Source organism: Hordeum vulgare, chromosome 6H (genome assembly GCF_904849725.1).
Source record: "Hordeum vulgare subsp. vulgare chromosome 6H, MorexV3_pseudomolecules_assembly, whole genome shotgun sequence".
Taxonomy (NCBI): domain Eukaryota; kingdom Viridiplantae; phylum Streptophyta; class Magnoliopsida; order Poales; family Poaceae; genus Hordeum; species Hordeum vulgare.
Window position 1 is genome coordinate 387,178,366 of NC_058523.1, and position 15,234 is coordinate 387,193,599.

The following is a 15,234-nucleotide window of genomic DNA, read 5'->3' on the forward strand; positions in this document are numbered from 1 at the left end:
TGTTCCGCGTGCGCAACTGTTTTGCACCCGTTGTATGTGAACGTTGAGTCTATCACACCCGATCATCACGTGGTGTCTCGAAACGAAGAACTGTAGCAACGGTGCACAGTCGGGGAGAACACAATTTCGTCTTGAAATTTTAGTGAGAGATCACCTCATAATGCTACCGTCGTTCTAAGCAAAATAAGGTGCATAAAAGGATTAACATCACATGCAATTCATAAGTGACATGATATGGCCATCATCACGTGCTTCTTGATCTCCATCACCAAAACACCGGCACGATCTTCTTGTCACCGGCGTCACACCATGATTTCCATCATCATGATCTCCATCAACGTGTCGCCATCGGGGTTGTCGTGCTACTCATGCTATTACTACTAAAGCTACGTCCTAGCAAAATAGTAAACGCATCTGCAAGCACAAACGTTAGTTATAAAGACAACCCTATGGCTCCTGCCGGTTGCTGTACCATCGACGTGCAAGTCGATATTTCTATTACAACATGATCATCTCATACATCCAATATATCACATCACATCGTTGGCCATATCACATCACAAGCATACCCTGCAAAAACAAGTTAGACGTCCTCTAATTTTGTTGTTGCAAGTTTTACGTGGTGACCGGGGTTATCTAGTAGGATCGCATCTTACTTACGCAAACACCACAACGGAGATATATGAGTTGCTATTTAACCTCATCCAAGGACCTCCTTGGTCAAATCCGATTCAACTAAAGTTGGAGAAACCGTCACTTGCCAGTCATCTTTGAGCAAAGGGGGTTACTCGTAACGATGAAACCAGTCTCTCGTAAGCGTACGAGTAATGTCGGTCCAAGCCGCTTCAATCCAACAATACCGCGGAATCAAGAAAAGAGTAAGGAGGGCAGCAAAACGCACATCACCGCCCACAAAACCTTTTGTGTTCTACTCGAGAAGACATCTACGCATGAACCTAGCTCATGATGCCACTGTTGGGGAACGTCGCATGGGAAACAAAAAATTTTCCTACGCGCACGAAGACCTATCATGGTGATGTTCATCTACGAGAGGGGATGAGCGATCTATGTACCCTTGTAGATCGTACAGCAGAAGCGATTAGAGATCGCGGTTGATGTAGTGGAACGTCCTCACGTCCCTCGATCCGCCCCGCGAACAATCCCGCGATCAGTCCCACGATCTAGTACCGAACGGACGGCACCTCCGCGTTCAGCACACGTACAGCTCGACGATGATCTCGGCCTTCTTGATCCAGCAAGAGAGACGGAGAGGTAGAAGAGTTCTCCGGCAGCGTGACGGCGCTCCGGAGGTTGGTGATGATCTTGTCTCAGCAGGGCTCCGCCCGAGCTCCGCAGAAACGCGATCTAGAGGAAAAACTATGGAGGTATGTGGTCGGGCAGCCGTGAGAAAAGTCGTCTCAAATCAGCCCTAAAACCTCCGTATATATAGGTGGGAGGGAGGGGAGGAGGCAGCCTCAAAACCTAAAGGTTTGGCCGAAATTTGAGGTGGAGGAGTCCTACTCCAATCCTACTTGGAGTAGGATTCCACCTTCCCACTTGGAAACTCTTTCCACCTTGTGTTTTTTCCTTCTCAAACCTTATGGGCCTTAGTGGGAACTTATTCCAGCCCACTAGGGGCTGGTTTATCTCTTCCCATAGCCCATGAGACCCCTTGGGGCGTGACACCCCTCCCGATGGTCCCCGGCACCCCTCCCGGCACTCCCGGTACACTACCGATGAGCCCGAAACTTTTCCGGTAATGCCCGGAAACTTTCCGGTAACCAAATGAGGTCATCCTATATATCAATCTTCGTCTCCGGACCATTCCGAAAACCCTCGTGACGTCCGTGATCCCATCCGGGACTCCGAACAACATTCGGTAACCAACCATATAACTCAAATACGCATAAAACATCGTCGAACCTTAAGTGTGCAGACCCTGCGGGTTCGAGAACTATGTAGACATGACCCGAGAGACTCCTCGGTCAATATCCAATAGCGGGACCTGGATGCCCATATTGGATCCTACATATTCTACGAAGATCTTATCGTTTGAACCTCAGTGCCAAGGATTCGTATAATCCCGTATGTCATTCCCTTTGTCCTTCGGTATGTTACTTGCCCGAGATTCGATCGTCAGTATCCGTATACCTATTTCAACCTCGTTTACCGGCAAGTCTCTTTACTCGTTCCGTAATACAAGATCCCGCAACTTACACTAAGTTACATTGCTTGCAAGGCTTATGTGTGATGTTGTATTACCGAGTGGGCCCCGAGATACCTCTCCGTCACACGGAGTGACAAATCCCAGTCTTGATCCATACTAACTCAACTAACACCTTCGGAGATACCTGTAGAGCATCTTTATAGTCACCCAGTTACGTTGCGACGTTTGATACACACAAAGCATTCCTCCGGTGTCCGTGAGTTATATGATCTCATGGTCATAGGAACAAATACTTGACACGCAGAAAACAGTAGCAACAAAATGACACGATCAACATGCTACGTCTATTAGTTTGGGTCTAGTCCATCACATGATTCTCCTAATGATGTGATCCCGTTATCAAGTGACAACACTTGCCTATGGCCAGGAAACCTTGACCATCTTTGATCAACGAGCTAGTCAACTAGAGGCTTACTAGGGACAGTGTTTTGTCTATGTATCCACACAAGTATTGTGTTTCCAATCAATACAATTATAGCATGGATAATAAACGATTATCATGAACTAAGAAATATAATAATAACTAATTTATTATTGCCTCAAGGGCATATTTCCAACAGAGTATTCAACCCAAATTTGTTGATTCGACATAAGGGGAAGCCAAAGAATAATCACAAGTATTAGCAGTTGAGTTGTCAATTCAACCACACCCGAAAGACTTAGTATCTGCAGCAAAGTATCAGTAGCAGAGTAGTGTGATAGCAACAGTAGCAGCAGCAACAACAATAGCGACAGAGTAGCAGTGACAACAGTAGCGGCAAAGTAACGTAGCAAGGACCAGTAGGAATGACTCGTAGGCATTGGATCGGTGATGGATGATTATGCCGAATATTATTCATCATACAACAGTTATAACACAGAGAGATATGTAACTAGCTCCAGTTCGTCAATGTAATGTAGGCATGTATTCCGTATGTAGTCATACGTGCTTAGGGAAAAGAACTTGCATGACATCTATTGTCCATCCCCCCCGTGGCAGCGGGGTCCAAATGGACACTACGGGATATTAAGGTTCTCCTTTTAATAAAGAAGCGGACCAACGCATTAACACTTAGTGAATACATGAACTCCTCATACTATGGCCATCTCCGGGAGTGGTTCCGGCTATTGTCACTCCGGGGTTGCCGGGTCATAACACATAGTAGGTGACTACAACTTGCAAGATAGGATCAAGAACACACATATATTGGCGAGAACATAATAGGTTCAGATCTGAAATCATGGCACTCGGGCCCTAGTGACAAGCATTAAGCATGGCAAAGTAGTAGCAACATCAATCTCAGAACATAGTGGATACTAGGGATCAATCCCCGTCAAAACTAACTTGATTACATGATAGATCTCATCCAACCCATCACCATCCAGCAAGCCTACGATGAGATTACTCACGAACTGTGAAGAGCATCATGGAATTGGCGATGAAGGAAGGTTGGTGATGACGATGGCGACGATCTCCCCTCTCTGGAGCCCAGATCGGACTCCAGATCTGCCATCCAGAGGAAGAACAGGAGGTGGCGGCGCCTCCGTATTGTAAAACGCGATGAACTCTTCTCCCTGATTTTTTCCGGACGAAAGGGACTAAATAGAGCTGGAATTGGAGGCGGTGGAGGAAAGTGGGCCCCACAAGCCTGCTAGGCGCGGCCAGGGGGGCCGCGCCTGGTGGGCTTGTGGGCTCCACGCTCCGCCCCTCTGGTTGATTCTTGCGCCAGTATTTTTTATATATTCCACAAGAAATCCTCGTAAATTTCCAGGTCATTCCGAGAACTTTTATTTGTGCACAAAAACAACACCATGGCAATTCTGCTGAAAACATCGTTAGTCTGGGTTAGTTCCATTCAAATCATGCAAATTAGAGTCCAAAACAAGGGCAAAAGAGTTTGGAAAAGTAGATACGACGGAGACGTATCAAGGGCCTATCCTGTACCTTTACTTTTTGTCCTTAAAAAAGTCATGGTGATCGACAGCAATTCCTTATTTTGCCTTTATCTTGGCTAACGTCATGTGCTAGGGAAAGATCTATATTCATATGTCAACTTGGAAGTAAGTATCCATGAATTATTATTGTTGACATTACCCTTGAGGTAAGTAGTTGGGAGGCGAAACTATACGCCCCTATATTTCTTTGTGTCCAACTAAAACTTTGATCTCATGAGTACCACGTGAGTTTTAGCAATTGTAGAAGACGAAAGGATGATTGAGTATGTGGATTTTCATTACAAGCTCTTATTTGACTCTTTCCAATGTTATGATAAATTGCAATTGCTTCGATGACTAAAGGCTATTGGTTGTTAATTCTCAATAAGGTTATTGACCCATACTTTACTTTGTGAAGGAATTATCACTTTAGCATAAGAGATTATATGATGATATTGTTGTTCTAATTATGATCATGATGCCTGCATGTCCGTATCTTGTTTTGTCGACACCTCTATCTCTAAACATGTGGGCATATTTATTGATCTCGGCTTCTGCTTGAGGACAAGCGAGGTCTAAGCTTGGGGGAGTTGATACGACCATTTTGCATCATGCTTTTTTGTTGATATTTATCACTTTATGGACTGTTATTACACTTCACGGTACAATACTTATGCCTTTTCTCTCTTATCTTATAAGGTTTACATGAAGATGGAGAATGTCGGCAGCTGGAATTCTGGTCTGAAAAAGGAGCAAGTTTGAGATACCTATTCTGCGCAACTCCAAAAGCTGTGAAAATCAACGAGGAATTATTTTGGATTTTATAAAAAATACTAGGCGGAAGAAGTACGGGAGGGGAGCCACCAGGAGGCCACAAGCCTGCTAGGCGCGGCCTACTCCCTGGTCGCGCCTGGGTGGCTTGTGGGCCCCATGTTGCCCCACTGGCTCCCATCTTTTGCTATAAGGAGGGTTTCGTTTCAGAAAAAATCAGGAGGAGGCTTTCGGGAGGAGTCGCCGCCGCCACGAGGAGGAACTTGAGCAGAACCAAGCTAGAGCTCCGGCAGGGTCGTCCTGCGGGGGAAACTTCCCTCCCGGAGGGGGAAATCGCCGCCATCGTCATCACCAACACTCCTCTCATCGGAGGGGACTCATCACCATCAACATCTTCATCAGCACCATCTCATCTCCAAACCCTAGTTCATCTCTTGTAACCAATCTACGTCTCGCGACTCCGATTGGTACTTGTAAGGTTGCTAGTGGTGTTAATTACTCTTTGTAGTTGATGCTAGCTGGATTACTCGGTGGAAGATTATATGTTCAGATCCTCAATGCTGTTCAATACCTCTCTGGTCATGAACATGTTGGAAATATGCCCTAGAGGCAATAACGAATTATTTATTATTATATTTCTTAGTTCATGATAATCGTTTATTATCCATGCTATAATTGTATTGATTGGAAACACAATACTTGTGTGGATACATAGACAAAACACTGTCCCTAGTAAGCCTTTATTTGACTAGCTCGTTGATCAAAGATGGTCAAGGTTTCCTGGCCATAGGCAAGTGTTGTCATGTGATAACGGGATCACATCATTAGGAGAATCATGTGATGGACTAGACCCAAACTAATAGACGTAGCATGTTGATCGTGTCATTTTGTTGCTACTGTTTTCTGCGTGTCAAGTATTTGTTCCTATGACCATGAGATCATATAACTCACGGACACCGGAGGAATGCTTTGTGTGTATCAAACGTCGCAACGTAACTAGGTGACTATAAAGATGCTCTACAGGTATCTCCGAAGGTGTTCGTTGAGTTAGTATGGATCGAGACTGGGATTTGTCACTCCGTGTGACGGAGAGGTATCTCGGGGCCCACTCGGTAATACAACATCACACACAAGCCTTGCAAGCAATGTGACTTAGTGTAAGTTGCAGGATCTTGTATTACGGAACGAGTAAAGAGACTTGCCGGTAAACGAGATTGAAATAGGTATGCGGATACTGACGATCGAATCTCGGGCAAGTAACATACCGAAGGACAAAGGGAATGACATACGGGATTATATGAATCCTTGGCACTGAGGTTCAAACGATAAAATCTTCGTAGAATATGTAGGATCCAATATGGGCATCCAGGTCCCGCTATTGGATATTGACCGAGGAGTCTCTCGGGTCATGTCTACATAGTTCTCGAGCCCGCAGGGTCTGCACACTTAAGGTTCGACGTTGTTTTATGCGTATTTGAGTTATATGGTTGGTTACCGAATGTTGTTCGGAGTCCCGTATGATATCACGGATGTCACGAGGGTTTCCGGAATGGTACGGAAACGAAGATTGATATATAGGATGACCTCATTTGATTACCGGAAGGTTTTCGGAGTTACCGGGAATGTACCGGGAATGACGAATGGGTTCCGGGAGTTCACCGGGGGGGCAACCCACCCCGGGGAAGCCCATAGGCCATAAGGGTGGCGCACCAGCCCTTAGTGGGCTGGTGGGACAGCCCAAAAGGGCCCTATGCGCCATACAAAGGAAAATCAAAGAGAAAGAAAAAAAAGGGAGGTGGGAAGGAAGGGAAGGACACCCACCCACCAAACCAAGTCCAACTCGGTTTGGGGGGGGGGGGAGCCTTCCCCCCTTGGACTCGGCCGACCCCCTTGGGGCTCCTTGAGCCCCAAGGCAAGGTCCCCTCCCTCCCACCTATATATACGGAGGTATTGGGGCTGATTTGAGACGACTTTTCCATGGCAGCCGGACCACATACCTCCACGGTTTTTTCCTCTAGATCGCATTTCTGCGGAGCTCGGGCGGAGCCCTGCTGAGACAAGGTCATCACCAACCTCCGGAGCACCGTCACGCTGCCGTAGAACTCTTCTACCTCTCCGTCTCTCTTGCTGGATCAAGAAGGCCGAGATCATCGTCGAGCTATACGTGTGCTGAATGCGGAGGTGCCGTCCGTTCGGTACTAGATCGTGGGACTGATCGCGGGATTGTTCGCGGGGCGGATCGAGGGACGTCAGGATGTTCCACTACATCAACCGCGTTCACTAACGCTTCTGCTGTACGGTCTACAAGGGTACGTAGATCACTCATCCCCTCTCGTAGATGGACATCACCATGATAGGTCTTCGTGCGCGTAGGAAAATTTTGTTTCCCATGCGACGTTCCCCAACAGTGGCATCATGAGCTAGGTTCATGCGTAGATGTCTTCTTGAGTAGAACACAAAAGTTTTTGTGGGCGGTGATGTGCGTTTTGCTGCCCTCCTTAGTCTTTTCTTGATTCCACAATATTGTTGGATCGAAGCGGCTCGGACCGACATTACTCGTACACTTACGAGAGACTGGTTTCATCGCTACGAGTAACTCCGTTGCTCAAAGATGACTGGCGGGTGTTAGTTTCTCCGACTTTAGTTGAATCGGAATTGACCGAGGAGGTCCTTGGATGAGGTTAAATAGCAATTCATATATCTCCGTTGTGGTGTTTGCGTAAGTAAGATGCGATCCTACTAGATACCCCTGGTCACCACGTAAAACATGCAACAACAAAATTAGAGGACGTCTAACTTGTTTTTGCAGGGTATGCTTGTGGTGTGATATGGCCAATGATGTGATGTGATATATTGGATGTATGAGATGATCATGTTGTAATAGTTAATATCGACTTGCACGTCGATGGTACGGCAACCGGCAGGAGCCATAGGGTTGTCTTTATAACTAAAGTTTGTGCTTGCAGATGCGTTTACTATTTTGCTAGGACGTAGCTTTAGTAGTAATAGCATGAGTAGCACGACAGCCCCGATGGCGACACGTTGATGGAGATCATGATGATGGAGATCATGGTGTGACGCCGGTGACAAGAAGATCGTGCCGGTGCTTTGGTGATGGAGATCAAGAAGCACGTGATGATGGCCATATCATGTCACTTATGAATTGCATGTGATGTTAATCCTTTTATGCACCTTATTTTGCTTAGAACGACGGTAGCATTATGAGGTGATCTCTCACTAAAATTTCAAGACGAAATTGTGTTCTCCCCGACTGTGCACCGTTGCTATAGTTCGTCGTTTCGAGACACCACGTGATGATCGGGTGTGATAGACTCAATGTTCAAATACAACGGGTGCAAAACAGTTGCGCACGCGGAACACTCGGGTTAAGCTTGACGAGCCTAGCATGTGCAGACATGGCCTCGGAACACATGAGACCGAAAGGTCGAGCATGAATCGTATAGTTGATATGATTAGCATAGAGATGCTTACCACTGAAACTATTCTCGACTCACGTGATGATCGGACTTGAGATAGTTGATTTGGATCATGTACCACTCAAATGACTAGAGAGATGTACTTTTTGAGTGGGAGTTCCTAAGTAATATGATTAATTGAACTAATTGTCATGAACATAGTCTAATGGTCTTTGCGAATTATGATGTAGCTTGCGCTATAGCTCTACTGTTTTTATATGTTCCTAGAGAAAATTTAGTTGAAAATTGATAGTAGCAAAACTTTGCAGACTGGGTCTGTAAAACCGAGGATTGTCCTCGTTGCTGTGCAGAAGGATTATGTCCTTAATGCACCACTCGGTGTGCTGCACCTCGAGCGTCGTCTGTGGATGCTATGAACATCCGACATACACGTTTCTGATGACAACACGATAGTTCAGTGCAAAATACTTAATGGCTTAGAAGCAAGGCGCCGAAAACGTTGTAAAACGTCACGGAACATAAGTGATGTTCTAAAGAGATGAAATTGTGATTTCATGCTTGTGCCTTTGTTAAGAGGTACGAGACCTCCGACAAGATTCTTTGTCCACAAAGTAAAGGAGAAAGGCTCAATCGTTGAGCGTGTGCTCAGATTGTCTGAGTACGACAATCGCTTGAATCAAGTGGGAGTTAATCTTCCAGATGAGATAGTGATAGTTCTCCAAAGTCACTGCCACCAAGCTGTGAGAGCTTCGTGATGAACTATAACATATCAAGGATACATACAATGATCCTTGAGTGATTCGCGATGTTTGACACTACGAAAGTAGAAATCAAGAAGGAGCATCAATAGTTGATGGTTTGTAAAACCACTAAGTTTCAAGAAAGGCAAGGGCTAGAAGGGATACTTCGTGAAACGGCAAAACAGTTGCTGCACTAATGAAGAGACCCAAGATTAAACCCAAACCCGAGACTAAGTGCTTCTGTAATGAGGGGAACAGTCACTGAGGCGGAGCAACTCTAGATACTTGGTAGATAAGAAGGCTGGCAAAAGTCAAGAGAAGTATATTAGATATACATGATGTTGATGTGTACTTTACTAGTACTCCTAGTAGCATGAGGGTATTGGATACCGGTTCGGTTGCTAAGTGATTAGTAACACGAAATGAAAGATACGGCATAAACGGAGACTAGCTAAAGGCGAGGTGACGATACGTGTTGGAAGTGTTTCCAAGGTTGATATGATCAAACGTCGCACGCTCCCTCTACCATCGGGATTGGTGTTAAACCTAAATAATTGTTATTTGGTGCTTGCGTTAAGCATGAACATGATTGGATCGTGTTTATTGCAATACGATTATTCATTTAAAGAGAATAATGGTTACTCTATTTTCTTGAATAATCACCTTCAATGGTTTATTGAATCTCGATCATAGTGTTACACATGTTCATAATATTGGTGCCAAAAAGATACGAGTTAATGATGATAGTACCACTTACTTGTGGCACTGCCGCTTGAGTCATGTTAGTATAAATTGCATGAAGAGGCTCCATGCTGATGGATCTTTGTACTCACCTGATTTCGAATCACTAGTGACATGCAAACCATACCACATGAGCAAGGCCTTGTTTTCATTGAGATGAAATAAGATAGTAACTTGTTGGAAGTGATACATTTTGATGTATGTAGTCCAATGGGTACTGAGGCACGCAGTGGATATCATTATGTTCTTACTTCACTGATGATTTGAGTAGATACAGGAGTATTTACTTAATGAATCACAAGTCTGAAATGTTGAAAAGTTCAAATCCGTTTCAGAGTGAAGTTCGTCGTAACAAGAGGATAAACTGTCTACGATATGATCATAGAAATGAATATCTGAGTTACGAGTTTTGGTACGCAGTTAAGACAATGTGGAAATTGTTTTGCAGTTCATGCCACCTGGAACATCATAGTGTGATGATGTGTCTGAACGTCATAGCCACGCACTATTTGGTATGGTGCATACTATGATGTCTCTTATCGAATTACCACTATCGTTTATGGGTTATGCATTAGAGACAACCGCACTCACTTTAAATAGGGCACCGTGTATTTCTGTTGAGATGACACAGTATAGACTGAGGTTTAGAGAAATCAAAACTCTCGTTTCTTGAAAGGTTGGGGTTTCGACACTTATGTGAAAAAGTTTCAGTCTGATAAGCTCGAACCCAAAGCGGATAAATGCTTCTTCATAGGGTATCCAAAACAGTTGGGTACATCTCCTATCTCAGATCCGAAAGCAAAGTGTTTGTTTCTAGAAACGGATCCTTTCTCGAGGAAAGGTTTCTCTCGAAAGAGTTGAGTGGGAGGGTAGTAGAACTTGATGAGGTTATTGAACCATCACTTCAACCAGTGTGTAGCAGGGCGCAGGAAGTTGTTGTTGTGGCGCCTACACCAATTGAAGTGGAAGCTGATGATGGTGATCATTGAGCTTCGAATCAAGTTACTACAAACCTCGTAGGTCGACAAGGTCGCGTACTGCTGCAGAGTAGTACGGTAACCCTGTCTTGGAGGTCATGTTGTTGAGCAACAGTGAACCTACGAGTTATGGAGAAAGCGATGGTGGGCCCAGATTCCGACAAATGGCTGGAAGCCATGAAATCCGAGAGAGGATCCATGGATGAAAACAAAGTGTAGACTTTGGAAGAATTACTTGATGGTCATAGGACTATTGAGTAAAGATGGATCTTTAAAGGAAAACAAACGATGATGGTGATAAGTCACTATTAAGAAAAGCTCGACTTGTCGCAAAGATGTTTTCGACAAGATCAAACAGTTGACTATGATGAGACTTTCTCACTCGTAGCGATGCTAAAGGTCTGTTAGAATTATGTTAGTTGTTGATGCATTATTTATGAAATATTGCACGTAGGATGTCAAAACATTGTTTCCTCGACGGTTTCCTTGAGCAAACATTGTATGTGATACAACCAGGAAGTTTTGTCGATCCTAAAGATACTAGCAAGTATGCAAGCTCCAGCGATCCTTCAATGGACTGGTGCAAGCATCTCGGAGTTGGAATATATATACTTTGATGAGATGATCAAAGATTTTGGGTTTGTACAAGGTTTATGAGAAACTTGTATTTCCAAAGAAGTGAGTGGGAGCACTATAGAATTTCTGATAAGTATATGTGGTTGACATATTGTGGATCAGAAGTAATGTAGAATTTCTGTAAAGCATACAAGGTTGTTTGAAAGGAGTTTTTCAAAGGAATACCTAGATTGTGCTACTTGAACGTTGAGCATCAAAGATCTATGGAGATAGATCGAAAGCGCTTAATAGAAGTTTCAACAAGATGCATGCCTTGACAAATTTTTGAAGGAGTTCAAAATAGATCAGAAAAGAAGGAGTTCTTGGTTGTGTTGTAAGGTGTGAATTTGAGTAAGACTCAAAACCCGACCACGACAGAATAAAGAGAATAGACGAAGGTCGTCTTCTATGCCTTAGCCGTAGAATCTAAAGTATGCCATGCTGTGTACCGCACCTGATGTGTGCCTTGACTCAAAGTCTGTTGAGAGGTACAGAGAGTGATCCATGATTGAATCACTAGCAGCGGTCAAAATTTATCCTTAGTAACAAATGGACTAAGGAATTTTTCTCGATTATGGAGGTGGTTAAAGAGTTCGTCGTATAGGGTTACATCGATGCAAGCTTTGACACTAATCCGAATAACTATGAGTAGTGAAACGGATTCGTATAGTAGAGTAGATATTTGGAGCATTTCCGAATAGCACGTAGTAGCAGCATCTATAAGATGACATAAAGATTTGTAAAGAACGCACGGATCTGAAAGTTTCAGAACCATTGACTAAAACCTCTCTCACGAGCACGACGTGATCAGACCCCATAACTATATGGGTGTTGGATTCGTTGGAATCACATGGTGATGTGAACTAGATTATTGACTCTAGTGCAAGTGGGAGACTATTGGAAATATGCCCTAGAGGCAATAATGAATTAGTTATTATTATATTTCTTAGTTCATGATAATCGTTTATTATCCATGCTATAATTGTATTGATTGGAAACACAATACTTGTGTGGATACATAGACAAAACACTGTCCCTAGTAAGCCTCTAGTTGACTAGCTTGTTGATCAAAGATGGTCAAGGTTTCCTGGCCATAGGCAAGTGTTGTCACGTGATAACGGGATCACATCATTAGGAGAATCATGTGATGGACTAGACCCAAACTAATAGACGTAGCATGTTGATCGTGTCATTTTGTTGCTACTATTTTCTGCGTGTCAAGTATTTGTTCCTATGACCATGAGATCATATAACTCACGGACACCGGAGGAATGCTTTGTGTGTATCAAACATCGCAACGTAACTGGGTGACTATAAAGATGCTCTACAGGTATCTCCGAAGGTGTTTGTTGAGTTAGTATGGATCGAGACTGGGATTTGTCACTCCGTGTGACGGAGAGGTATCTCGGGGCCCACTCGGTAATACAACATCACACACAAGCCTTGCAAGCAATGTGACTTAGTGTAAGTTGCGGGATCTTTTATTACGGAACGAGTAAAGAGACTTGCCGGTAAACGAGATTGAAATAGGTATGCGGATACTGACGATCGAATCTCGGGCAAGTAACATACCGAAGGACAAAGGGAATGACATACGGGATTATATGAATCCTTGGCACTGAGGTTCAAACGATAAGATCTTCGTAGAATATGTAGGATCCAATATGGGCATCCAGGTCCCGCTATTGGATATTGACCGAGGAGTCTCTCGGGTCATGTCTACATAGTTCTCGAACCCGCAGGGTCTGCACACTTAAGGTTCGACGTTGTTTTATGCGTATTTGAGTTATATGGTTGGTTACCGAATGTTGTTCGGAGTCCCGGATGAGATCACGGACGTCACGAGGGTTTCCGGAATGGTCCGGAAACGAAGATTGATATATAGGATGACCTCATTTGATTACCGGAACGTTTTCGGAGTTACCGGGAATGTACCGGGAATGACGAATGGGTTCCAGGAGTTCACCGGGGGGGGGGGGCAACCCACCCCGGGGAAGCCCATAGGCCATAAGGGTGGCGCACCAGCCCTTAGTGGGCTGGTGGGACAGCCCAAAAGGGCCCTCTGGGCCATACAAAGGAAAATCAAAGAGAAAGAAAAAAAAAGGGAGGTGGGAAGGAAGGGAAGGACTCCCACCCACCAAACCAAGTCCAACTCGGTTTGGGGGGGGGAGCCTTCCCCCCTTGGACTCGGCCGACCCCCTTGGGCCTCCTTGAGCCCCAAGGCAAGGTCCCCTCCCTCCCACCTATATATACGGAGGTATTGGGGCTGATTTGAGACGACTTTTCCATGGCAGCCCGACCACATACCTCCACGGTTTTTCCTCTAGATCGCGTTTCTGCGGAGCTCGGGCGGAGCCCTGCTGAGACAAGGTCATCACCAATCTCCGGAGCGCCGTCACGCTGCCGGAGAACTATTCTACCTCTCCGTCTCTCTTGCTGGATCAAGAACGCCGAGATCATCGTCGAGCTGTACGTGTGCTGAACACGGAGGTGCCGTCCGTTCGGTACTAGATCGTGGGACTGATCGCGGGATTGTTCGCGGGGCGGATCGAGGGACGTGAGGACGTTCCACTACATCAACCGCGTTCACTAACGCTTCTGCTATACGGTCTACAAGGGTACGTAGATCACTCATCCCCTCTCGTAGATGGACATCACCATGATAGGTCTTCGTGCGCGTAGGAAAATTTTGTTTCCCATGCGACGTTCCCCAACAGAACACAATTATGCTTTGTCAGTAGTCACTTTTGTTCCTGAGGACATGGGATAAGTCTTGCTATAAGTAGTCATGTGAATTTGGTATTCGTTCGACATTTTGATGCGTTGTATGTTGTCTTTCCTCTAGTGGTGTTATGTGAACGTTGACTACATAACACTTCACCATTACTTGGGCCTAGAGGAAGGCATTGGGAAGTAATAAGTAGATGATGGGTTGCTAGAGTGACAGAAGCTTAAACCCTAGTTTATGCGTTGCTACGTAAGGGGCTGATTTGGATCCACTAGTTTAATGCTATGGTTAGACTTTGTCTTAATTCTTATTTCGTAGTTGCGGATGCTTGCGAGAGGGGTTAATCATAAGTGGGATATTTGTCCAAGTAAGGGCAACACCCAAGCACCGGTCCACCCACATATCAAACTATCAAAGTAGTGAACACGAATCATATGAACATGATGAAAACTAGCTTGACAGAAATTCCTATGTGTCCTCGAGAGCGTTTCACCTCATATAAGAGTTTGTCCAGGCTTGTCCCTTGCGCAAAAGGGATTGGGCCATCTTGCTGCACCTTTGTTACTATTGTTACTTGCTACTTGCCAGGAATCATGTTATCACACAACTATGTGTTACCGATAATTTTAGTGCGTGTAGAGAATACCTTGCTGGAAACTACTTGTTAGTTCCTTCTGCTCCTCGTTGGGTTTGACACTCTTACTTATCAAAAGGACTATGATAGATCCCCTACACTTGTGGTTCATCACTCGTCGTTTCGCAAGAATGGATATTGTTACAAGTACATGTAACGAAGAGAAGAGTATATGGAATTAGATTACACTCGCCACAAGCCACATCAGAGTCACATCAGTACAATACATAAATATCACGAAGAAGAGCAGGGTCCGGCTACGGACGAAAAAAACGAGAAAAGAACGACGTCCATCCTTGCTATCCCAGGCTGCCAGCCTGGAACCCATCCTAGATCGATGATGATGAATAAGAAGAAACTCCAAATGAACAATCAACGCGCTCGCGTCAAGTAACTTTTACCTGTACCCGCAACTGGTGTTGTAGTAATCTGTGAGCCACACGAGACTCA